Consider the following 25,700-nt stretch of genomic DNA (forward strand, 5'->3'; position numbering starts at 1 on the left):
AAAGATATTTACATTCTGCTTTTCTTCTGCGAAGAGGAAGAGCTATCAATACCAAGTAGCATTTCTCCTCCCCTAGAGCAGACTTTATCCGATAAGACAGCATCCCACTGCATGGCAGAAGCAACTCTAATATGCAAGAAATATGTCTTTTAAGGTATCATGATGGACATCAATATGCAGAGAGAAACAGAAGGTGCTAAATACATATGGGTTTTGTCTAGGTAGATAAAAAATAATTAGTAGTAGAGTTGGCATGTTCAGAAAGCTTTTCAGATTCTCTGCATACTGCTTTAAATTTATCAGATACAACATCTGTATGTTCCTTACAGATAATTAAACGAATTACTTAACTAATATTTTATTCTTATTCTAAGTAATCACTCAAAAAGCTGAAATATAGTTTGTATTACTTTAAGAATTATATACGCTAAACCGTACAACGTATTTTAGTCTTACAATGTTACACTGAAAAATAATTTTGTCATTTGTATTATATGATTGGAATAGTTATCTGTGGATCAAAATACTTAGGTAAAATGCATTAGGAGTGCTGAACAGTGCCAAGTTTGTGTTTACATCCCAGTCCTTCTCACAGACTATAGCCTTATAGAGAAGCACTAACACATAGGAATCTTTGTTCATTTAAAAAATAAATGTATGACATAAATGGAAATGCATGTTTAAATTGTGCAGACAAATAAACCAATAGAAAAACAAGGGTATGGCTGAAGGATATTTACAGAAACACTCCTGCTTTTTTATGGCATTTGAATAAAGTATTTCTGCTGGAGGTTTAGTCTTGTTTTGCAACTTCTTGTATGCATGACGTGGTAGGTTTGTTCTACACCAATCCATTTCTCTATGTCTACTGTAAGGAAAGGATATCTAAGCAGATAATGTAGTGGTAGATGAAGTCTGCCTATTTTACAGAGATTTTCCTGGTGTTCATGTGACTTATGCTCCTTGTTTACTGGTATAATTATTATTTTAGCCAAGCTTTATCCAGGAGATTTCAGTGATGCTAGGCTGCTGAGAAAGTAGAGGTGTCAGTAGGTATTTCATGTATTTTCCTTAGGAAACTCCGATGCAGTGTTTCATTTTCCTTTTTCTCTTGAGACACCACCTTAACAGTTGATTGTCAGTACACAGCATGGTTACAGGACTTGCTGGCTGTCCTGCAAGTTTAAGGTTCTTTATCACTGGACCACGTAATCTCTTTTCAGGTTATAGCGAGTAATGTAAACATCATACTCAAGGGCTGCAGGCAGCAGGTGTTAGTTCACCATCCTGTTGTCATCTTGTTAGCCTTTATATGCAATTTTCTGATGAACTGTTGGTAGAGATCAAATCTCAAAGGGAGTTTCCCACGCGAGAAACAAAAGCTTTGGTTGGTTGGTTTGTTACTTTTAAAGAGGACTCTCCTCTTCCAGTGACACATGACATAGTAACTAAGTAGCTGGCAGGTTCCAGGAGCCTGAGAAGTTGGAAGATGTGAGAAGTTCTGTGTGCTCCAAGTCCAGACTGTTGCCAGCAGAAGTTACAATTACTCCAAGCATCAAATAATCAAGGCTTCACAATAAAGCTTATTATCTATTGCGTTTTTCTTCACAAAACATTTACTGAAGAAATGAGAAGCTATTCTATAAACTTGATTTACTGAAAGAGATGTAATCTTTGCAGACTACAGCAAATTTCTTAACACGAAAAAAAAAAATCTTTTAAAAAGCTAACACATTACTAGAAACTATTAAATGTTCCTGTAGTAAATAAGATAGACAAGGCGTTCAGTGAACAAGACTACAGACAGATAATAGCTAGGCTGTAAGAAGAGACTTGATACGATGTGTTCCTCTTGTCTCTGGGCTGAAGGATGACTCAAAACCAAGCAGAGCCTCACAGGTAATGCAGGGGCATAAGCCTCCTTAGTAATGCCTAGGAAAAGTGATGAGGCAGTAAAATGTTCAGTATAGGAATATTGTATACTAGAGCTTTTTATTTTTCTCATTTTATTTTTTAAGCTATAAGCTATCCTGTAATTCCCTTCGTATGCCTAACAAAGACCTACTTCTTAGGGTTAGATTATGCTGATAAAGATTTTAATTAGTGCTAATTGCTGACATTTATTGCTTCAGTAAGTTCTCTGGGTTTGAGTCTTGCAGATAGCATTAGGGGACTTATTAGCAATTGGATGTCTTGTTTTTCCTCCTTAGCCATCAGGACATTACGCTAGCAAACTGTCTGATGTTGGGAGCTGATGGCAGGGAGGATTCGAACATTCAGACACTTATTAAATGCGAAGAAGGTTTGGGTTCTGGACGCTTGTAGGAAGCAAAGGAAAGGCAAAGAGAAATGGGTACAACTGGACTACAGATACAGATTGGTAAAGCTTTCTAAATCTGCTCCAGCGACTTTTGCTGTAAAACTATTCATTCCAGGCCCATAGTTCAGAAAAACCTGTAATTGTGCATAAGTTAAAACATGTACTTAAGACTCAAGAAAATTGATAGTGGAGTGAATGCGAGGACAAAAAAAGATGCTGTTGATGTCCTGCCTGTCAGCTGGCTGGTGCTGTCATCCTCTTGCAGTCATTCAAATCACTGCAACTTAAATCAGGGACTTCCAGTCTTATCCATGCTTAGTTGTTGTATAAATTATCAAATTTGATACTAATGCTTGAACCAGCCCACTTATGAAAATATTCGTAGGTTTCTTCTACCAGAAAGGCTTTGGTCTCTATTTCATTTTTTTGCTCTATCAAGTAGTCTGTTCTGTTATTAGAATTTGTTTGCCCTGCATGGCATTTCCTATGAAAAAAGAGTTGTGCCAGGTCTCCTTTCCTACTGTTGGGAAAAGACACAACAGTACTAATTTACAACCAAAATTAAATCAGCTAGGAAATGATTTTGCTCCACTTCATAACTTTACCATATTTTTCATATATATGAAGTTTTGTGATATTTTAAGTTATTTTATTCAAAGTCAGAATGTACCTCATCTAATTCTGATGAAAGCCTTCCTCAACTGGGGAACACACAGTTGAGACTAGAAATGTACAGATACTAATTTACATTCCAACTTAATATCCTATTTCCATTGAAATCCAAACTTAAGTCTTGTGCAGCTCCCCAGGGCATTTGTTATTTGTGGGATGTCCAGTTCCTGACACAGCACCATAAAAATCACCACAATATCACCAAGTAGTGCAAAGCTAGGTAATCTGTAAGAAAGGAGTTGTCGTGCTTTTGGGAAGCTCTTCTTTCCTCTCAGCTCTCCAGTTTCTTGCTGATCCGATTTGTGTGGACCCCAAGTTCTTGTCCTTCAGGGAAACACAGAATTCCCTTCCTTCTTCTGTCCTGCAGTGGAACATCTCCTCCTGCCTCAGAGACTTTCCTCCCTGGTACATGATTCATCTGTGGCAGATCTTCTCCAGTGCTTTCCAGGAGGGGAGAGTAATCTCTCATTTGTGGAGAGGAGAATGGGTGCAGGGTGCTTAGGCAAGTTGCACAGGTGGGACTTATGCACAAACAGCAGTAGAGTATACCCAGTAATTTTGGTACTGCATGTGTAGATTTGCAACAATAGTGTGGTATTATTGTGCTGCAGATAACTGAACAAGTTGAATGCTTAATACAGGCTACATTATGCTGGTTGCCTGGATATTTTACTTAGTGAAACTATAACTATTTAGTTTATTTTTTGGGGATATTCAAGACAGAGAGTGTGGATGTGATGTCTTAATGCTACCTTTTGCAGCAGTGAAATGAAATCTATTAATATGCTATTCATGTTGAGGGCTGTTTGAAGGCTTTTCCAAGATCTGACCATTATCACAGCTAGGAGACTTGTATTTAGCCATTAGATTTCTATAAATGAAATACAGACATCTAATGAGGAAATAAAAAGTGTTTTAGAGCTTTGTTTCTCCTTAATCCCAAGTTGGCAGGTAGTTTGAATGTTGCTGTAAAGGTATTTAAACCTTTTTGTCTAAGTAGAAATACTCATTGCACACCATCATAGCACAGACTGAATTTACAGGAGTCAGGTCAGCATATGGGAAATTCTTGCTGGTGTTTTTTATGAGCTTTTTCTTTTTTTCTTTTCCCCTTGGAACCCTCGAAAGAATAACAGAGTCCTGTTTTCCTCCGATCATTACAATAATTTATGTCTGGACTGAATTATGATTGGACTGAATCATGATTGGACTGAATCTCACTTTGAAGGTGCAAGCTTAAGTGACTGTTGCATGGTGCAGATGTGTGCTCCCACATCACAGACCCTGTGTGCTGTGCTCTGCTACTCCAGGTGCCTGTTCAGTCTCCTGTTCTCATTGCTGCTATTTACCTTGTCACACATAAAAGATTGGGTCTAAACTTGAGTATCAGAATTAAGAGTATGTGTTCCTATTGCATATCCTTGAACAGCTTTTTCACTAGTTATCTAATCTAGCAGGTTCTCATATCCTCTGTTTCCCTTGTTGAATCAGAATTAAGTTTATTAGTTCAAGCATGTTTTGAATATTCTGTCTTCTCTAGTTCCTGGGATTCCTCTGCCATGCACCTGAAGGAACCTAGTTAAGTGCATACAAGTTCTTCACAATTATGTTTTGTTGCAGGAACAGCAGAGATGATGTACAATCTGCAAACTGTGCAGGATTGTTTTTCTTTCTTACTGTCATTTTACAATGGAATTAGATAATGCATTTGCATCTAGCTGAAGAAATTCTTAGGTTCTAAAGATACAACCCTGAAAGCACGCTGTCCATCCAAAAAAGGGCTTTTTCAGAGTTGCAGTATTTCATACAACATAGAGAAGTACTACAGGTCTCTTCTATACTCAGTACAAAGGGCATTTCTGTTTCTTTCCTTAACTCTTCAGATGTTTTTATGTATCATAAAAGAGCTATCACAGATTACAAAAGAAGATTCAGGCTCTGATTCTCCAAGCACAAATTTCTAGTCTGAGTAATACCTATGGGTCATAACTGACATAAAGCACTATTGTGCCAGTTGCTGTGCAGCATATAAAGAGAAACTGTTCTGACTCTAACTAGCTTTTTCTAATTTGGAAAAGACATAAAGCAGTGAAACGAAACAAGAGGTTCTCATGTTTTTTCACATGGTGAATTGAGATGCAATTAATTTCCTTCTCCGAGCTTTTATAGCATGCTGGTGACACAACTGGAAGTTGACTCTGGATTTTTAGGGCCAAGTTCTCATTGTAAGGTTGGAGAATATTGATTTTTTAATAATTCATTTATTTAATGTATCTGCAGTTTCTTGTTCCCTAGCTTCCAGTGTCATAACAGAAAACAGATTATGCATGTGACACAGGCAAGTCTGGTCTCTCACTTTGAGATTTAGCACAAGAATTTCTATTTGTTATAAGCCTTTGCTAGTTGAGGCTTTATGCTGAATACTGTTTCATTTAATAGGAGAACAAAGGGAAACCATGGGCTTTTTGATGAAATATAGAAAGGGATTTTTAATTGTTTTAATACTTTTCCTTCCCCTTTGCAGTTAATCTACCTTCTAAAACCCTTTTTTTGATAGGAAGCAGAAGTGGTTGGGAACTTGACAGAGAGAATTGAGATCATAAAATATCTGTTTGTCCGCTATTCCCTTCCTTCCTCCCTCCTGCTCCTTTATGGCATTTTAAAACCACATTTGTGGCTTTGCATTTTAAAATTTAATAGCTACAATTAATTACTCTAGCTTTTCTAGGTAGATTAGATCTGTAAATACCAAAGATCAAGTAAAGCTAAATATAATACTTTTGTTTCCAAATGTAGCTGGAGTTCATATGCTAATACAATGGATTCTTTGTGCCTTCAAATCCCATACCTTTGTTTCAAATTCAAGTTGATTTATGGTATAATGTACACCCAATTTATACATGCCCTAGAGAGCACATCCTATAACTATTTGAAGCAGGTCAATAGCTTCATGCTTGAGTTGGCATAAATATTTCAGTATGATGATCTTAATCAAAGAGTATCTTGCTTTCAGTAGCATGGTAATAACCTGTAATCACACATGGTTCATGCATGCAAACCTGTGATTTAAAATAAGTTCTTATTCATAAAGCACTTTATGATGTATACAATGAAGAGAGAGCTCATGTTCACTTATTATTATTAATATTATATTTTAATACCCTCAAACCCCATCCCATTGGGATAACCAGAAACTGGACTTATGTCACTGCATTATATGAAGCCAGTGAAGCCTTCAACCTTTTCTGAGGGCTGCTACATCCCTCAGGGCCTGCCATCTTCCCTCTGCCTTGCCTATATTGATCTGTGGTGAATGTCTGTTGCATTTCATTCAGTTGCTCACAAAAGTCTGAATCTTAATTATGTGATAAGACTTTTTAATTTTTGCACTTCTTATAAGGATATGAGGAATACTCTCCTGAATCAGTGCAGTGGTCCATCTGGTCTAGGACAGTGTTCTTGACCATGCCGAGATCATGCTATTTAGGAGAAACATGCATGCCTAACTTTGAAGTCAGCCACCCTTTCCTTTGCTTCCAGTCTGTGTCTAAGTGAACACACATGAAGACAAAATGAAATATTTGAGTCAGTCTTCTGTACCTGAGCTCACATAACATACATAAACATTGGTGCTTTGGGCAAGTTTGTTCACCATCTCGAACAAGTCCTGCTTCCTTGGTGAAATTCAGACAAAACATTAATTGATATCAGTCTGGAAGGAAGCATCTTGCACATGCAGGTACTTGTCAATCTTTTCATCATACATTATATGAATCTGTATAGAATATTTACGTAGAGCAGACCTTCCCAACAGAAAGTGTTCACTGCAATTCTACAGAGGAACCACACAATCCTCCCTATTTTCCTGCCTTGTTGCATGAGAGGTGATGAGCTTGCTTTGCAAGGAGTAACCATACATCATAAGAATACCTTAGCCTACAAGGTTAAGTGCTTTTGCTTACATGTGACAGGCAGAGAAGGGGGAGACAAGGAACAGAAGCTGATGACAGCAGGTTTAGAACTGGAGTCTGGAAAGTTTCCCTTACAATATGTAGTGTGACAGCATTATTTCAGTTGGGCTTGAGAACTGTGGTGATTGGGCAGAGAAAGGAAATAGTTAAGAAATATTTCTTCTCAACCAGCACATGTTATGGTCAGGTACACCGCTGAACAGACACTTTAGGGACCACTGAATTACTGTCAGCATTGTGATGTCATGTCCCCTCCATTCTGAGCATGGCAGATGAATTGAAAGCTTTGAATTTTGAATGTTTCAATTTGTTTCAGCAGCAGAAAGAAAGTGATGGTAGAAGCTTGAAAAAAAACAGTGTGCCTAACTCACTGCTGAAAATGGCTTAGGAGTGGGGGGCACTTCAGGGATACCTGCAGAAATGGGGAGCAAAGCTGAACAGACTTCCAATGGCAGGTCTTGGGAATCCAAGTTGTTGGGATTGTTTCACAAGTTTGGGTCTGCAAGCTGAGCTTCTCTCTAGCAACCAAAATCCCCTGCCTAATTGGCTTGCTTAGAATGCATGATAATGTACATAAGGTTGACTTAATGGGGTTTCTCTGAAGTTGCAGACAGGACTTCAACAATTGTGTGAATTCTGCATTTATAATGATGGACTAAAAATTCTAAATTATATATTATATATTCCATTTTAGCAACTTTGCTGTCTGTGTAGCAACTTTCTGGCACTGCAGAAACATCAAGAAAAAAGGCATTCCATTCTCAGACTATTTCAAACTTGAGCTAAAATGTTTACTTCTATCACAGCTCATTTGTTTTCTTCCATTTTACAACGTTTAGAAGCATAGAATAAATATTCAGAACAGTATCTATGCAGAGAAAGCTCTAGAAAAGATCAAATGCAGCCTAGTACTTCACTCCATACAAATTCTCCACTAGTATACTATTAGCTTAAAGTAACAAATTTATCATTAACTCAAGGAAATTAATGGAAAAATTGAGATAAACTACTCATGTCACATTTGAAATACTTCATTCTAGAGAACACGTCAGTCTGTAACATTGCCATCTGCAAGTGAGGAACATAAGTGAACTTTCTGTCACCTGGGAATTTCCTGTTACTAAGGAACATAAGAGGTCCTGAAGAACTTACTATTTTGGTGTAAACTGCTGATACTAATTCAGAATTGAATAGGGTGATACAAAAAATTATATCCTCACCTAAACCATGACTCTGCTAGATCTGCAATAGCAGCAAGCGTCAGCCATTGCCGGAGGCTAGTTTGCTTGAACCCCTGCAACTGTGGTTAATTTATGATGCAGATATGTATTTTCTTAAGGCAAACACAAAGAATATGTCAAGATAGATAGCACCTTACTGTTACGGTGTATGTTTTGAGCTATAATTTGATCACAAAAATAAATTGAAAGTAAGACAAAAGTGATCAGTTTAACAAGCATTAAGAAGTAGCCTTCAAAAACCCAGAGAACATTGTGTGAATGAAAACATTTTTAAAAGGGCCCTCAGTGCTTAACAGAAATGTATCCTGATCTCTCTTCTCTACTCCAAGAAAGCCTCTTTGAAATAGCCTCTGACCCAGAAAACTGACACTCCTCCTATCTCATTGAGTTGAAGCTTTCCTATACTTTCCTGTGTAAAGGTAGTTTGTTGCAACTTTTTCTTACCTTTCAGTCTGCATATTCTACAGTTTTTCCACTTCTCTGCCATCTGGTTTTTGTTCCATAAGCTAGCCTTAGCCAACGCAGCAGCCCCCTACACCTCTTGAATTATTCTGCTAATAGAGTGTTCCTGATGTAAGAGAAGTCAACAAATCCTGCCTTCCTGCTCTTGCACCATTTTCAGTCTTTGGTTTGATCTTACTTTGTCAAAAATCCCATTTGTTACTTATGGCTGGAGCCTCTGCTGCCAAGTGAATGTCTGGCTGAAAACAATTTACTTGAGGCACTTGTAGCACACCTCCTGTATGAATGTTTTGGTGGTAAACAAAACTGAGCTCACACTGAGGCCACTCCTTTCAGATAATACTTAGCAGGTTGTGACACTGTAATGCAATGGAAAGTGCAGCAATGATAGCAGAGTAGTAAAGTCCCAGGCTGCAGCAAGTGAGGATTTGCTCAAATGCAACAGCTGTGGGCATAAAAATAAAGGAAAGAATCTGCTTACACTTGGAAGGCCTCAAGTACACAGGGATCTCCAGCAAGGTATTCTTGCCTGCACTGCCAACCTTTAAATAAGCTCTGGGAAGGGGTGGATCCTGGCTCCACCTCTTCTGGTCACTCGGTGCACTGCACGCATCTGAGCTCCCCTGAGTTGGATTTGCCTTCCTACCAGGTGCTCTATCACTGGTTCAGGTTGTGACTTAGCATTTCTCCTACACAGGGTCACTAGTGTCCTTTACTGTTAGCCATACCAGAATCACAGAATCGTGCATCCTTAGTTGAATGTTGCCTTTAAGCTCTGAAGTTAATGTGGACAACATGACATTAAAAACTTGTTTCTGGAAGAAGAAACTAGCAGCAAAAAGCATCAAGTTACAGAAAACAGCTTCTTCTGTTTTACTTATATATTCCTCATTCCTGCTTTTATAACACTACATCTAGGATGTGTTTAGGCTTTATTCCTATACATCAAAGGCCTCTATTTCTTCTACCAACCTCTTCAAAAACCGCCAGAAAACTATGACCTGGGGCATTACAAATCTATCGTATTCAGGAGATGGTATTTTATATAATCAGCTCTCTTGTGTCCTGTACCTGCAGAAAATTCATTCCACTTCCCATCCTGGACTTTAATCTTTTTCTGTTTCTCTGCCCATTGAGCATTTCAGAAGTATTTCTCAGTAACTCGTTAAATAAAAACAAACATACACACACACACACAGAGCTTATGCATTTTGAGGTCATTAATTCTTTGGCTGCTCTGATGAAATAATTTTAGAAGAGTTAAGTTATTGAATATGTGCCTAGCAGCTAAGATGCTATCAAAATACCACCTAGTTTTTAGAGTATATAAGATAATGTTCTCACTCTATCCAAAGGGACATATCTCTGATGAGTAGGTTATGCTTTTCTATATATACACATTTCTTATCCTATTAATGGAAATGGAGGCCTACCTCTAGTGAGTTTAATTAATTAGTATTTAACTCAAGAAATTCCCCTGCAAGTTTCTATCAAAGCATTGCAGAAATGTTTTTCAGATCTTGTTAGATGATGTAAAATTGTCTGACAACAAGAACTACTTTTGAACAGATTAATCTAAATAAACGTATCCAAGTAGAAAAAAGCTGAACTACGTACCCTAGATTTTCAAAGTTAACTTTCATTTTAGATAGTTTCTTGAAGAAGAAGGAGAACCTCGGGTATTACACCAAGCCTTTTCAGAAACACCGATTTTTAAACAGCAGAGAACTGTGTGTTTTTTTTCCTGCTCTGTGCTAATGATATGATTTTTAGCCTGATAGCGCCTGTTAAAATGAAATTATACAGACTTAGAAATATCTCTTCTAACAGAAAGAGACAAGGCAAAACATATCAGAGCCAACAGGAATGCATGCAGTTTAGGGATTTTGTTGTTGTTACGGATCATAATATTCTCATAATACAAGAGAGATTACGGAAATAAGGCATAGTCTTATTTTGTCTGACATGGTAAAGGAAGAAAGATTTAAAGGATTAGTCTTGATGACTTAGCTGTTCCTTTGCAATGTATTGTGATATAATAAGAAATAATGCAGTGCATATCCTGAACATGAAAAAGAGCCTCTGGTCAGAATCTCGTTAATGCCAGAAATGATTTAAAGCTAGCTAGCAGTCCCAGTTTTCTGTCCTAGAAATGACAACACAAGATGTGACACCTCTAATTCTAATACTACATAAGAGCATATCATGCATATGAGTAAGATATCATTCAAGAAAACTAATTCCTTTGTATTTACTTTTCTTCATTGTTAGAATCCCAAGCACAGTACCAGAAGTCAGGGTTAGGATTTAGTTGGAAGCTTCTACTTTGACAAGAAATGAAACTATCTTCTTTCTTTTTCAAGTTCTTTTCTTTTTGGGATGGATAGGCTAAAGACGCCAAATGGTAGAACTGTTTTTCACTCAAGTAAGCTAAGCACCCAATTTACACATTCATTAGACATAGAGCTTCACTCACTGTGCTAACAAATCACCATAATGAAGTCTTTACACACCCACACACATTTATACACATGGTTTGCTCAGCTTGCACCTGCAATGTTGGTGAATAGATGTGTAATTGCATATTTACGTTGTTGAAAGAACAGCTAGCTACGAGGCAAGGTTTATATAGCCACAGTAAGTAAAGCTTCATTTTTATTTTTTTCACTACATTGCTGTCGTTGGCAACTTTTCGGAAGCTGCTTTTATGACGTAAATGAAACTGTGCTGTTACACAACTCTGGGAGACTTTTCCAAGGGGCCTATAATAGCTCTATTGGGGTTGGCATTTAGTCATGAATGGGCTGGGCAGCTGGTCCTCGGCTCCTGGCTCTTGTGGAGTCAGAGACTCAGAAGTTAACAGCTACTGATAAGCTCAGAGCAAAGCTAGAGAGCAGAAGTTTAAACTTAGTTTTACAGCTAATGGAAGTTGCTTCAATTGGGTCAAAAATACAACTAGAATATTTTTCTGAAAACACTAGTATTTGATAAAGTCTTCAAAATTTGTCAAGTTTGTGTTGCTAATAGCAATACTGTATGTTTTGCTTAGAGTCAGATATTACACCAACAGGGTACCAAATCAGTAACCCCGTTTTAGAGGGGCTACATCAGGGGCCTGAAGTCATAGCACAGCTGGTCCAGACTTTAAAATCAGGACTATTATTGTGAAATTTTTAATGAGACCTCTTCAAAATCAACATTTTATTCCCTCATTTTGTATGTGACATACACCTCTGCGCAAAAAAACCTCGCTGATAACTTGGACGTTTTGTGTCATCCTGAAATATCACTGAGATTCCTATATAGGCATTCCACCCATGCAGCAAGCCTGATGACTGACCCAGAGCTCCTGCTCTCATCTTGTCATTTGGATAGCTTTCAGGAGGAACGACTGCAAAGCCTCAACTTCAAAATAGTATGTGTGGAGTGGTTTTAAGTAGCTGCTTCACTTCATTATTCTTCTGCTCAGAATTCACTCTGCCTTCTGAGATGTGAAGAAGGCTTCATCTATTCCACTGCCATCTAAGTATATTTGAGGTGGCAAGTGTGTTATTTAGGATTATTTTTCATGACAGATGGGTTATTTACAGTAATTGTTTCCCAAAGATACACATACTATCATTTTCATAAAGTGGCAGCAGCTCTGGGATCACAAGTATTACAGTGTTATTTGTTTAGCCTTACTCATTATCGTGCAAATCAACAAATTCAAAATGGTGTAGTGTACATATATACATAAAAGTATATAACAAAAATGTTAACATTTGAAGTGGCACAAATAACCCATCCCAATTATGTGACTAAGCCTCATGGGATAGACAATTTCACTACTATTGCATGTGGAATTCTTATTCTGTAAACAACAGAATTTTAGTCCTTTTGGGAATACTGCAGTTACTTCAAGCACAGATACAGTTTGCAGTTTGTTAGTCCATTATATACACTTCGTTTACTAAGTAACAAGAGATTTGATGAAGTGATCAGAAGACAGAAGTAGAATTTTTCAGCTATTCATAGTTTTGTGGATGATTTAACCATTCACCTAGAATTGTAATGCAGAACAAGTAATTGCACATGTTAATGGCAATTACAATAACTAACAGGCATACTTGAGAGGTTTGCATATGCACTCTTGGGATTTCTATGCATACAAATGATTTGTATATTTCAGCATTTGATTTTACTCATTTTCTTATGTATAAGAACTCCCTTCATACATAGTTGCCATGACTATATTGGTTTTGTGCATTTTTTATACTGAATTTTCAAAACCTTTTAGCACACAGTCACATAGCTCAGTTAATTCTATTTGTAACCGACTATTTGCTTAAACTGATTGGGGAAATAAGGCTTATTTTTAATCAAAGACTGATTCTTAATGTATTTGATTAGTTTAGGGCTGTCATATTTACTAGAAATATAGAGATTTTAGAAAGTGACTGTTGAAAAATCCCTTTATCTGTCTTTGTAGTCCTTCCTGAGAAGCTACCTGTGAAAGATCCTACTAGATAGCATAGAGGTCAGAATTTGGCTGGATTGTTTTTTCTCCCTTTTTCTTTTTTAATTTATTCAGTTTTCCTTTGTTAGTTTTATTTTGTTGTCATTTTTAAGCCTAGGTAAGTCAAGCTTCAGGATTATTATCCCACATCTTGTTCTTTATATTCTGTTTTCAGATTCCCAGCAGTCACTCCATTTGCTCTTTGCCACAGTGGCTTTAAGCATGGCTTACTTGATGGATCTGAGGGGTTAAAAAAGGTTATCCCACAACGGTTTAGACAGGGGGAATTTCCCTGGAGCTTCACACCCCTAGGGTGTGATCATCTTCCTACAGCAGAAGACAAATTCTTCTCATACCCATTTACAAAGGGCTACATTTTAGTTTGAGTGACACTTAGCTTGTCTGAAAGAACCACAAACTCAGGAGCTGTCATTAGGGTTATCTACTTTGAGTTTTGGTTTCTCCACGTTTAAGATGTGTTAGTTCCTTTCCAGAATAAGTCAGGTAGTGTCCTCCAAGAGACATGAATGTTTCATGCAGTGAAGGAATCCAATTAAAACATAGCTCTTTTTTCTTTACGTCTTTTTGAAAATTCTGATGAGATTAGCCTTAAAATATCCACACAAACCAACTTACCATGAAACTGCAAAAAAGAATTGGCAAACTGTCCTGTAAGTTCATAGAACCAGTGGGTAATCCAGAAAGTTTCAGTTGTTATCATTTGTATGGTCTGGCAATTTTATAATGCAGCGATACTTTTCTTAGGGAGTGGAGTGAATCACTGCAGAAGGGACTGAGCTAATGACAGCTGAAGAGTTCTAATGATGCCTTTTGTGTACAAAGAAAAAATTCATTATATTCTGCTCTCGTTTTATTAATTAGTCATTCACTACCCAATGCACTATCAATCAATTAAGCCTCTTCGCAGAAATTCTCAGTATGCTCCTATTCCTTTTGTTGATAATAAATGTACTGTCTTGGATTAAATGTCTGAATTGTTTGAGCAGGTTTAGAGGATAGAAGATGGTCAGCTTCTTTACAGTATGACCCAAGACACTGATCACATAATTATAGCAAGCTGCAGTGGGCAGACAGCTACACACAGAGTGCATTCCCAGATGGCCCTGTCCAAACTCATACTGGTTATGGGCCAACCTAAAATCCAAATCCAAAGGAGTGTCTCAATATACATATCAGAATGCCCTACATTGGACTGTGCTGAAGAGATGCATATCATAATCCATGTTTATTCGAATCACAATTTCTTATTTGAGAGCATTTTTAAACAGACAAAATATTAAAATTCCCATAAACAATGTACCAAATAGTCATTTTAGTCTAGAAAGCACATTCAATTGACTCTAGCTATTCTTATTTTGGCTCATTTCTCCTAGAAGTTGTGGTGGTCTTTCTCATTTAATGGAATTAAGCAGCATCTGTACAAAGCAAAGTTTGAACAACCAAGCATATGTTTTGCACATGTGCAAATAAATTTAATTAAGCGTTGCACTCGAAGAGGGAGCTGACATAAGGAACTGGACTAGAACTGAGCCGTGCCATTCGGCTTTAGTTGCTGAATTCACACAAATCTTGAACACTTTACAGAAATAATCTAGCAGGTGTACACTGATGATAGTGTCAGGAAAATTACAATTCTATCAAGGAGAATATGCAGATAGTATGTAAGAAGATGCAAATATATTACTTATCAGGAATTATTTGCTCAGCTATATTGACTTTTATTGCATCCAAATAAAGCAGCAAGGGATGTACAAACAAATTAAGGTCACTCTATTATCTTAACAAGGAACAGCTAATTTGTATTGCTTTCTCAGCCAGTCAAAAAAACCTAGTTTTTCCTCAAGTTCTCTAGATGTTCTTTCTGCAGACTTTCAGATGGTATTTTATTTAACTGATCCTGACTTAAAACATGAACAGGTTTTGCCTTTCTCAAGAAACAGAGAGCTAGCTAGTTAAAGATGAGAATTAGAGAGAAAGATCTCCTTTTTATCTTCACAATTTGAATTTCATGCATGACATGAAATAGCAGTGAACTATTAGATCATTTTTAGCTCTACCCATTATATGAGCTGTTTTAAAGGGGAGAAAAAAATATATTTAAAGATAAAAGCTATACATGAAATACAGCATTTTTGAATGTATGCCAGCATCTGCATAAATGACATTCATAGCCAAATTCATTGTAAAACAATCACACAGAGCCTGAATTCACAGTCTGAACTATTACAGCAAAAACTGCTGGAGTTAATGTGGGCACTTATTTAGTTTCCATTGTAGTCTTCAAAGATGGCAATCGTACAGCACAGCCATGGTGGTGCTTCACTTTGACTTTAGTCACAACTTTTTGGGTAGCTTTAAACTCAAATGGGGTTAAGTTGTAAGAAAAAGCCATTTTGTTATGTGCATTATTACTGGTACCAAACATACTTGGCCACTTATGATTACTAGTGGGCTAGGTTTTCAGCTGGAGGAAAGGGCTGTCTTCAGTGGAATCAAGATGGTTAATTCCAGCTGAGGAACTGACATACTCTCTTTTCTTATCCTTCACTCTCTCCCACATACACCCCCATTGTCTTTAAAACCTGTTTTAACTGCTTATACTGGGCAGGAGAGAAGAGAAGCAAGGTTGCTTCTTGTCATTATGCTTTCATAGACTGAGTATATATGCTGACTAGTATTTTTAGCAAAAAAGTATTTTTGCTTCAAGAAGCTCAAATAACATTTTGATTGGTTGTCTTATCTTTTACAAGCTCTGGATTGACTTAGTGCACTAATGACGTCCTCTTGAAATATTTCCTTTATCTAAGTTGCACATTTGTGACACAATAAATTGAAATGTACAGGGACTCTAAAACAAAATGAATCCATATTTGAGATGTCATCAACTGGGATTATTCCTCCTATGCAAGTGATAATGTAAAAATCTTTTCACTATGCTCTGCATTGCATGATTTTATACATAATGACATTCAATTTGTAGATGTAGTAGAAAACTGTTAAAACAGATTTCTTGGTTAAAAACTACTGCTCACTCTATTTCTTTAATATAAGAACATCTGTGTTTTCATGAACAGAAGTCACATGTTGGTGAACACAAAGATGAAAGGGTTTTTTAGTTCCCATTGATGAAAAGTTAAACTCCTAACTATTCCTTGTATGCACTCCTGGCCATTCTGATGGTTCTCTCTAGTAAGTCTGAAGGCTAGAAGATCAGTTGTCATGGGAACTGGTAACAGATGACTCAAGAAAACAAAATTAAATGTTGGCTTGATGTCAAAAGCTAATCTAGTGCCCTGCCAACTGAAATCACAGTTAACACGAGCCATGCCTAACAAGCAGTGATTTGAACAGAGATGCAGCCAAAGATAGAGTTTCTCACCCTTTGAACAGAAGAATATTTAAAAAATTGAAGCTAATGAGAGGACACAACCAGTCTGGGAACAGTGAAAGTTAAAAAAATTACAATTGTTGTGTTAGAGCCCTTAGCAGCTATAAATCAGAGTATCTTTGACAACAAAATCACGATATGAAATTAATTACCATTCCAGGATCTGTCTTAGCAGTTTCAGAGTCTGTAAGATTGATTTACGCTGGGACAGCGTCCAAAAATATTTTCAAATTGTGGTTTTAGCACGTTACCTAGAAAATCCAATTACTATGCTGTACGCTATTTTGCAGAGGAACATGCTTAAACATGTCATCTGTAGGCCAGAAATTTAAATGAACGCTGTTTTTTCTCTAAATAATTATATCTAGCTACTTCTGTTTTTTATCAGTAGATAGACTTACAGCCTGAAGAACTACATTAAGGGCTGTAATTTTAACAGTATGTAAGAAATGTCTTTTACAGTGATGGAAAAAACAATTTCGGTTAAGGACAATCCTCAAATACTTTGATCCTCCTAGTATCTTTTAAATTAGCCCATATGGAATTGTAATTAAAAATAAAAGTCTTGAGATATCATAAGTGTTTAGAGCCTGTTTACATAAATGTGGACTATGAAAATCCATACGGTTTCACTTAGGAAAATAAAGTGGATTAATTAAACTTTATTAAAGTCTATGTGGACACTTGTGTCCAGAATTAAACTGAGCTCAATTTAATTTAGCTTTGTTCTTTTCTAAAGTAAATGAACATAAATTGAATTAAGACTGCTTTAATTCTGAGAGTATTCATGCAAATTTAGTGTTGTTTAATTAAGCTGCTCCAAGCATACAGGATTAGATTATTTAGGTTAGTTTTTGTAAGTATTGTCATCTACACAAATCATTTGATACATTTAAAGGAGAACTTTTAGGCTGAAACATCTTTGTGTGCAGTATTATATCAGACCAGTTATTTAAGTAAATGTACAGTGTCTGACTTTTCCTTTTGTGATTTCCCATATACATTATTGCTGTGTTCTCTCTAGTGATACTTCACATTGCAGACTTCCTGCCTTTGGAACACTGTCTAACTTTACCACAATTTGGGTTTCTTGGACTATGTACTGGGCATTCTGAGTTCACATTTCATATGCATCTAGATCAATTCAAAGTTAGGAACAGATAAATCTCAGTCTAATTAACCAAATGCATCTCCATGTTTCACATCCACACTCAAATGAAATGTAAGTCACCTAAACCTACATAAAGATAAATAAGTAAGTAAATAAAACCCTGTGTTTTCGAAAGACTGCATCTGTTTAATGGAGTGAAAATGTATATGAAAATGTCTCAGCCTGCATAGGAGGGATCATATATACATTCTTTTCTTTATGACATCCTTCTATGGCAGCTGAAGTTGAGGAGCAGAGAAGAAGAGCAAAGAGAAATAGACTTTTGTTGTAACAATGCCATACTGGTGTAAGTATGTGCATCTGAGACATTGCAGACGCACCATGGACTGCTTCTGAAAAAGTAATTTGTGGCTGCCCTATCATGAAGCAAAGAGGGAGTTGTGCTAGAATATCATGTCTTCTGAGATTGTGCAATTTATGATCTTTATTCAAGACTGTGCCTAAAGGCACAATTTAGCCCATATTTTGTACTAGGCAATTCAAAGAAAAATAGATGCAAGTGCAGTGCACATTTATGGCTTTTCTTCCATCACATCTGAATTATTAAGAGCATTACTAAGAGCAAAGAACGTTACAAATAGTATCTCACATTTAACTATTTGTATTATACTCCACATAGAATCTTCTGCAAATAATGTAGTTGATAAATACAACTTAGTTTTATGTGTGTTTTTTAAAATCTTTTCTATCCATCTTTTCTTTCTATCTTTTTATTTCCATGAAGTGTTTTACTAATATTGATCTTCCTTTAGTGAGATTTTGACTTCTTAATGAATTTAGCTCATATTCTTCTATAGGTTGTGTATAGTCTGAGCTGACCTTGGTGCTGAATAGTGGAGTGATCTCTGCTACACTCTAAAAATCACTGTTACACCCATTACTAATTGATAGAGATAGATGTATGCTTCTGAGGATAGACATAATGTCAGTATATCACAGTCTTACTATGATTAATGTACTGCCTGTCTCAAATGTTTATAGCTATTTTTGTGGGAGGCTGATCAAGAGAGACACGAGACAATCTATGAATCATTACTGAATAAAAATTCACCAATTCATAACACGGTGTTTTAGATGTACATCCATAAAAACAGTACCCAGTTTTAGTCATCAGAATAATGAAAATATGCTTTCTAGGTTATGGGCTATGCAACATACATTATGATAATAATCATCTGTTTAATGATTTATTCTGTATATGAATGACAAAGTCCACATTTTCAGAATTGACTGCAAACAAAACTCATACTTCCATATAGCATGCAAATTGCCATCTGATTGATTATTCTATTGAAAGATCACCAGAATTTCAATGATAGCGAAACACAGATTGTCAAGTAAGACTTAACAGTGTGAGAAGAAACAGGAAAAAACAGCAGACCTACAGAAAATGTTTTTACTACTATATATTTGCTGTCGGACTCTAAGAGTCTTGACTGTGCTGAGAATAGGGAGCACCTATCTCTTCCTGTTCTCTTAACATGAGGTATTTAATCTTCCCTTTTACATTCACAGGGTAGAAAAAACAAAACAGAGTAGCTACAGTACAGAAAGCATTGTAATTTCTCACTTTCCCCTTTGCAGTAATTTCTGGGCTTGGACAAGATTTTACACAATCCAGTTGCATAACAACCTTTCAGTGAACCATTAAATTGCTTACACATGCAACAAATTTTTATGACATGTGATAAAAAATAAAAAATAAAAAAATAACAAAAGGCCTTCTTAAGAAAACAAAAGTTATTGGCACATTTAAAAAGCAAAAATATCCTGATCAAGAGACATGGGGAAAATGGAATATAAATTCTTTGGTTTTTTTTTAATATATTGTGTAGGACATTTTAAAGATACTTCCTGGAATACACTGGAATATCTGGTCTATTTTTTTTTTTTTTTTTTTACTAACTGCAATGTTATTTTCAAATCAGGCAAGGTAACAAATGTGAATTATTGAAGTAGTAAAGAAGTACTCAAAGCATGTCAAGTGTATTGAAATGAAAAAAAGCATTAAAATCAGAATTTTTGACTTAAAGAGTAATTGTTTTAAAATGTTGATTGTGAAGAAAGAGGGCAGAAGGAATTCTCATCTCAAAATTGAATACAAACACTACTTAAGAGTATTTCAGAAATATTGAATAAATAACAGTCCTAATTTCATTAAAACCTATTTGACAGGAATTTTTCAAATGCAATTTTTACTTTGGTGTGTTCCAAAATGTCTACAGATTCTATTTGAGGAGTTCTAAAATTAGCACTTAATGTTCTGGTATACTGTCAAATTTTCACTTATTTTTTCTTTTCCTAAAAAGCAGGAATCAGAAGCAAACCTTGTATTTTCAAGAGGTAGCCCAGCAAATTTGTCCCCACCTTCAATGGGGAAACAATATCTTAAGTGGGGTTTGGTATACCAAGCTTGTGCTACATCCTGCTGCAATAATTACCCAGTAAATTTGACAATTTGATGTATTTTTAATTGCAAGACTATGAAACAAAGGGTAAAGTAAAAACTGCAGAAGATGGGGCGTTCCCTAACATCAGTGAAAGAGCTCACTATCTGGTGCTAGCAAAGAATACCTTGTATTCTAACTTTAATCTCTATCATTAATTTACAATCTGATCATAGATAAATCAGCCTTCAGTCTTCTTGAGCACACTGCTGGCTCATGGTCAACTTGTTGTTCACAAAGACACCTAAGTCCTTCACAGATTCTTAAAGAGTTATTTTAACAAGGCACAAGTTCACTTTAGAGTTTATTTACTCTTACAGTGTAAATTGCATGAGGTGCTTCCCATATGGAAGTTTAAAAATGATTCTCATGCAAAAAAGCAGAATAAAGCCTAAGTCCTGCTAAAGAGGAGCAGTTATAAATTTGAAGTTAAGCTTTCCAAGCTTTTTGACAATTTTGTCCATTATAAAACCTATAAAACACTGACATTTTTCAGCATGTTGATCTGTTAGTACTGTCCTGCACCAGAAGTTTCAGCTCACACTGATCTTTGCTGTTTGCCTCAGAAGTCCTCCAGTACAACGCATGTGACCGTGACACAACTCCTCCACTGATTCACAGCCAGTTCTTGTAAGCAAAAGAGTAATGATTCATATACACCTCTAGAATAGAGATGGTCTTAGTTCTAGTTTTTGCAAAAGATTTAAGAAGCTTTTGCTAGATTTTCGAACTTGCGTGTATAAATTTCAGGTACGTGGATGCTTAGTAAATATGGATTTAAACATCTAAGAAGCAAAGAATGCTTGCACCTAAGGCATCTCACAGACAGATGAATCGTATTAACTTTGCTAAGACTGCATACTTATATTTAAACATGTTCTGGAATGTTGCTGGGTCAGATAGTTAACTTTAAGTTAAAGTTTGTTATTTAAATTTGAAAGTTTAGGTCTTTGGTTGTCACAGTTTTTCCACACCTTCAACAAATGAAAAGGTTGAAGCTGTACTCAAAAGGGTAAAACAGACTTTAAAATAAATAAATAAAATACAACACTACTTTATGTTTTGTCTACTTTACCCAGCTATCCAGTATTTTGGTCACAACATTATTTATCCACCCAATTCTATATTTAGAAATCATTCAGGGAAAGGCTAGTCTTACCAGCAAGAAAATGGTGGTGGTCAGCCCTTAAATGGGGTTTGGGAGAGGTGTAGCCAGGCTCCACCCCTTCCCATCACACAGGTATATCACCTTCACCTGTGGCCCCATGGCTGACTCGGTGCTCACCTCAGGTGTTCAATCAGTGGTTCAGGCTGTGGTTCAGCAGTTCCCATACAAGGATGTAAGAATTTTACTGTCTGTCTAAAGAGCAATATCTCTGTGCTCAGATGTGGGCTCATTTGCATGAACACTGGAGATAAAATCTACTGAAGATTGTTCCCTTTATTTTAGAAGTATTGTCCTTTAGAACTGAGAAATGATAACTTTGGAACATGGGTTCAATGTCCATCGACCCCTTAAGATGTGAAGTAGTAGTGCCTGTTGGTAGGGACAAAGTACTTCTGAAAAGCCAATGAGAAACTGAAGCAGCTGCAGAATGAGATTTTAACAGAGAATTGTGAATATCAACTAATTTGAAAATGTGCAAGAATTCCTTTACCTGTGTTTTTGCCCAGAAACACTGCAAGCACAGACCCCCTAAAACAAGAACTGTTTTTCACTTTGGAATTATTTTCTGCATCATTGGCATAGAATACTTGAACAGAACAGTCATTGTGGTTTTAAGTCTGCTTTTGCTTTCACATAAGAAAGCCACTGCTTTTAAATTTAGATGGTAATAATATGTTCCCAGTGACAAAGTAACATACAGAACTGTTTTGAGATACAGCTCGCTTGAAGCTGAGAGCAATGCAGCTGTTCACTGAGAGTTGTCTCTTCTCGTTTCTTTTAAATCTGGAGCATCTGTCTTTCCAAAACATTTCAGTGTTAAGTCTCCCTAATGAAAGCATTTGGGATTGCAGGAAGGAAAGATTATTTTCCTGCATTCTGGAAAGTATGGTTAAGACTAGATGGGGAATAATAGGAAGTTTAAATATTCTAGAAAAAATAATAAGGGTAAAGCCCAAAGCAGGCTTTTGGTACTGTGATTTAAGTTGGAATCTTTTCAAAAACTGCTGAAGCAGTTTGCTGACATTGCTGTATGACAAAATTGCTTTGGGAGAGAAGAATCACAAGTTTGGTGTGGGAGCTGTCTGAGGCCATAACACTCCAGTGTGTTTAATTCTGGTGCTGAGCTGAGTCTAGAGGTCTCCTCCAGCTTTTCCAGTGAAAAGCCTTTGCTAGCCAACAGTGACTTCCAGCTTCTTCTACAGTTGAGGAAAAGAGAAACTTCTTCAGCAAAGACAAGCTGGTTTGCAGATTTTAGTCTGGTTCTTCATTTAGAAAACTGAGCCCATTTCTGAGCATTACGTGGGTTTTCACAGTTGCATACAGCATACTATTAATGATCCAGGCGCCTGTCAGTGAAGGCATGATTTTCATGGTTAAAATAGGAAAAGCATTCATCTATTTTACATAATATAAACAGACCTGGATAGAGCCCCGAAGGTCCATCCTTGTATTTCTATGCATCTTGAAAATAAGTGAAGGAGTTTCAAGGCATAACAGAGGGTGAAGGAAAATAACTGGTTTCTCTCTTGGACTGAGCTGCTGCATTCTGTGTGCTCTGAGCAAGCATCAGCCCTCAGAGGTAAGTAGCAAGGAATAGAAGTGAATAGAAAACTGGATGAATGCTCGCTTTCTGCTACTGATGTCTTATTTGATTTAACTGAGCTATCATATTTACTTGGTATTTTAACTGAGGTGGGTTGACATCTGCTCTAGAGCTTTGGGCATTTTTTTATCGTTTCTGAGATTACAGACTGAGGACATGCAGCTATTTTTTAATATGAAGGAATCAGGATTCCTATGAAATTTTCTTGTGATACAGTATCAAGAATACATTGTCTCTGTGATCATTACAAATGTAGAAATTCCATTGGTTTTAGCTGGCAGAGTGAAACTGTTCTTTCACACTTTCTTCTCTGAAAAGTAATCATATATTTCATAGTCATGAATGTATTCCCCCCAAAACGAGGAAACATTAATGCATCTGACAGATTAATTGTGTAACTGTGTACTACATGATGGTGGGGTGCAGAGGGATGGATGGAGAATGCAAGTGTCACAGTGCTTTTTAGTTTAGATGTGCAGGATAACTGGCCACTTCTGGCACTGATGGGAGAAAATTTCTCTAAAAAATCCATCATCTTAAGAAATTTTACTTCTGTGAAACATTTAAATCAGGTTGTGTTATCTAACATTTGTCCAACAAACCTATGATTGCATTTTGTTTGATAGTTTGAAAATGTGGCATTTTTTTACATTGCCTACCATCGAGACATTGATATACACTCATTTTCAATTCAGTCTCAGTTGGAAATGAATATATATCACAATTGAAAAACGAGTTGAAAAAATGTATTTTGTAAAGCACGAGTTTCAGTAGTGTATGAAACAAGACAGTGAAGCAAACAGGAGATCTTTTTTTTTTATAAATTTGGATGTGCATTATGACTGAAATAAAGTGGTGAAATTAAATTCACATACATTTCAGAGAAAAAAAAATGAAAAACTCAATTCCGTTCCTTTCTCACTCTTCCTACACATTATTCATCTGCTATGTGAAAATCTGTTTGTGGCTTCCACATGAAAGTGAAGCATAAAGAAAGCCAAAGATATTTTTGTTAAATAATGATTATTCTTCAGGATCCTTTTAAAGGATAAAAACAAAATGCTGCCCAGATACTTAGAAAGCATCACAGACATAGTTTCAGATAATTACATCTTACATACTGGGAATCCACTATATTAAAAACACGTTATTAAGATTGTAAAGCATTAGAAGCCTAGGAAATGCCAGAATTATGGTTGCCTATGCAACCATCATTTGCTTTCTTGTGCATATGCATTAAGATGCAGCCTTTAATTGCATGATCACACACGTTTTTCTCCAGCAATCTATGAATGCAGAAGTCTTAATGTATTCAGAAGCTTTTTTTGTAGTGCTTATCACTACGGTACCTGCTCCAAAATAGCTCTGAGTCGTTTGGGGCTCCTGTGTCCACCTTACATAGCCGAGGAGTGTGCAGAGTATCAGAGAATGATTTAAAAGCTACTGGTTTTGTCTACCTCACTTAAGATGCACTTACTATGATTTTTTTTTTTTTCAGAACATTAGATTAGGCAGCATTTTATATGCCTAGAGAATAGAGTCTGCTAAATTCTGTTGTAAATTCTTACATACCTGAGGTTTTGTATATCAACTTTAGTTAGTTTCAAAGGGAGTACTCCATTTAAATGACTTAGTCCTGTGTCTCACGTACAGCCTGGCAGAAGTAGGGGAGAGAACCCATTTCCCCAAGGTCATATTTAGCAGCCTTAATGCTGAGCTCCATCTATGTTTTCTCATATTTCACTGACCCATTCACAACTCCAGCAGCAAAGCCATAATACAATTCTCAGTGAATGACTGTAGACTATCATGTAGGAATCCACATTAGGAATATATAGGCAGCAGCATGGATGTATGATTTCTGGTAAAGAAATTCAGAATAAAAATTAAAACAGCCCCAAACCTACCACATAACATCAGATCAACATCTGATTTTCAGTGGTTCTTGGGGATAACATCTTAATTTAAGTTTCCCTAGATACAGTATTTCAATCTCATGTTTTGTGGTTTTGACCTGAACACTTAACAGGATGTTGTAGAAAGAGTGCAGCGCAAAGATGTTTGGAGGAGGAAATCTACTAACCTGAGCAAATAAAAATGTTTTCCTTAATGAATAGACATCATCATAAATCTGATTAAGCACATAAGGTATGAAAATCCCAAAGGCCCATGTGGTGAACTAAATTAGATTGCTGTTTGATTTGTTGCGGTCAGCTTGCCTTACTGCTTCAGTTTGCTTTTTCTGTTTCTTATCTCTGAAAGCCATGTCTGTGAGAGATAGCTTTGCAGTGGTATAATATTTTCCATCCTTTTTTGCACTTATTCACCGAGGCAGCTGGTAAGAAAGTGAATAGTGAATGAATTAGATGAATGACTGATCTGATATAGTCAACATTTCCTAGTGTAAACTGGTAAAATTTGCACATTGTTTCCAACAACTGAAAACTACAACATACAAGTTTGAAAATGATGGAACTTTCCATGACACCAGAAATCCTCCTACAATTTCAAATGCTTATGAAGTATATTTCTTTACTTCTCAAGGAGATTAGCCAAGATCAGTTCTGAACCTATTACTGAAGAGTCCTGAGGCAGATCTTCAGTTGGTATTAACCAGTAATAGCACAACTGATTTCTTAACAGCTGTAACTATTATAACATCTGTTATCAATCTGCCCTGGGAAAATTATTTTTGAAAACACATAGTTTGTTGTGGTTGCAGTACCAGAATAAGGAAA

At 36.4% G+C, this 25,700-nt stretch overlaps 1 protein-coding gene across 3 annotated transcripts in view; it reads left to right on the plus strand.

Annotated features, from left to right (window-relative positions):
* The window catches only part of PHACTR3 (phosphatase and actin regulator 3), a 91,607-nt gene that overhangs the window by 1,497 nt on the left and 64,410 nt on the right, over positions 1-25,700 (plus strand). The window contains exon 1 of one of the 3 annotated variants that reach the window (XM_065754425.1): positions 22,860-22,938. The exons of the other annotated variants lie outside the window; for them this stretch is intronic. The gene's annotated coding sequence lies outside the window, so the exon portion shown is untranslated. Of the gene's footprint in view, positions 1-22,859; positions 22,939-25,700 lie in introns of those variants that run through there. 3 annotated transcript variants of the gene reach the window in all.

This window comes from Cyrtonyx montezumae, unplaced genomic scaffold (genome assembly GCF_038088225.1).
Source record: "Cyrtonyx montezumae isolate F1298 unplaced genomic scaffold, pur_monq_1.0 scaffold_9, whole genome shotgun sequence".
NCBI lineage: Eukaryota > Metazoa > Chordata > Aves > Galliformes > Odontophoridae > Cyrtonyx > Cyrtonyx montezumae.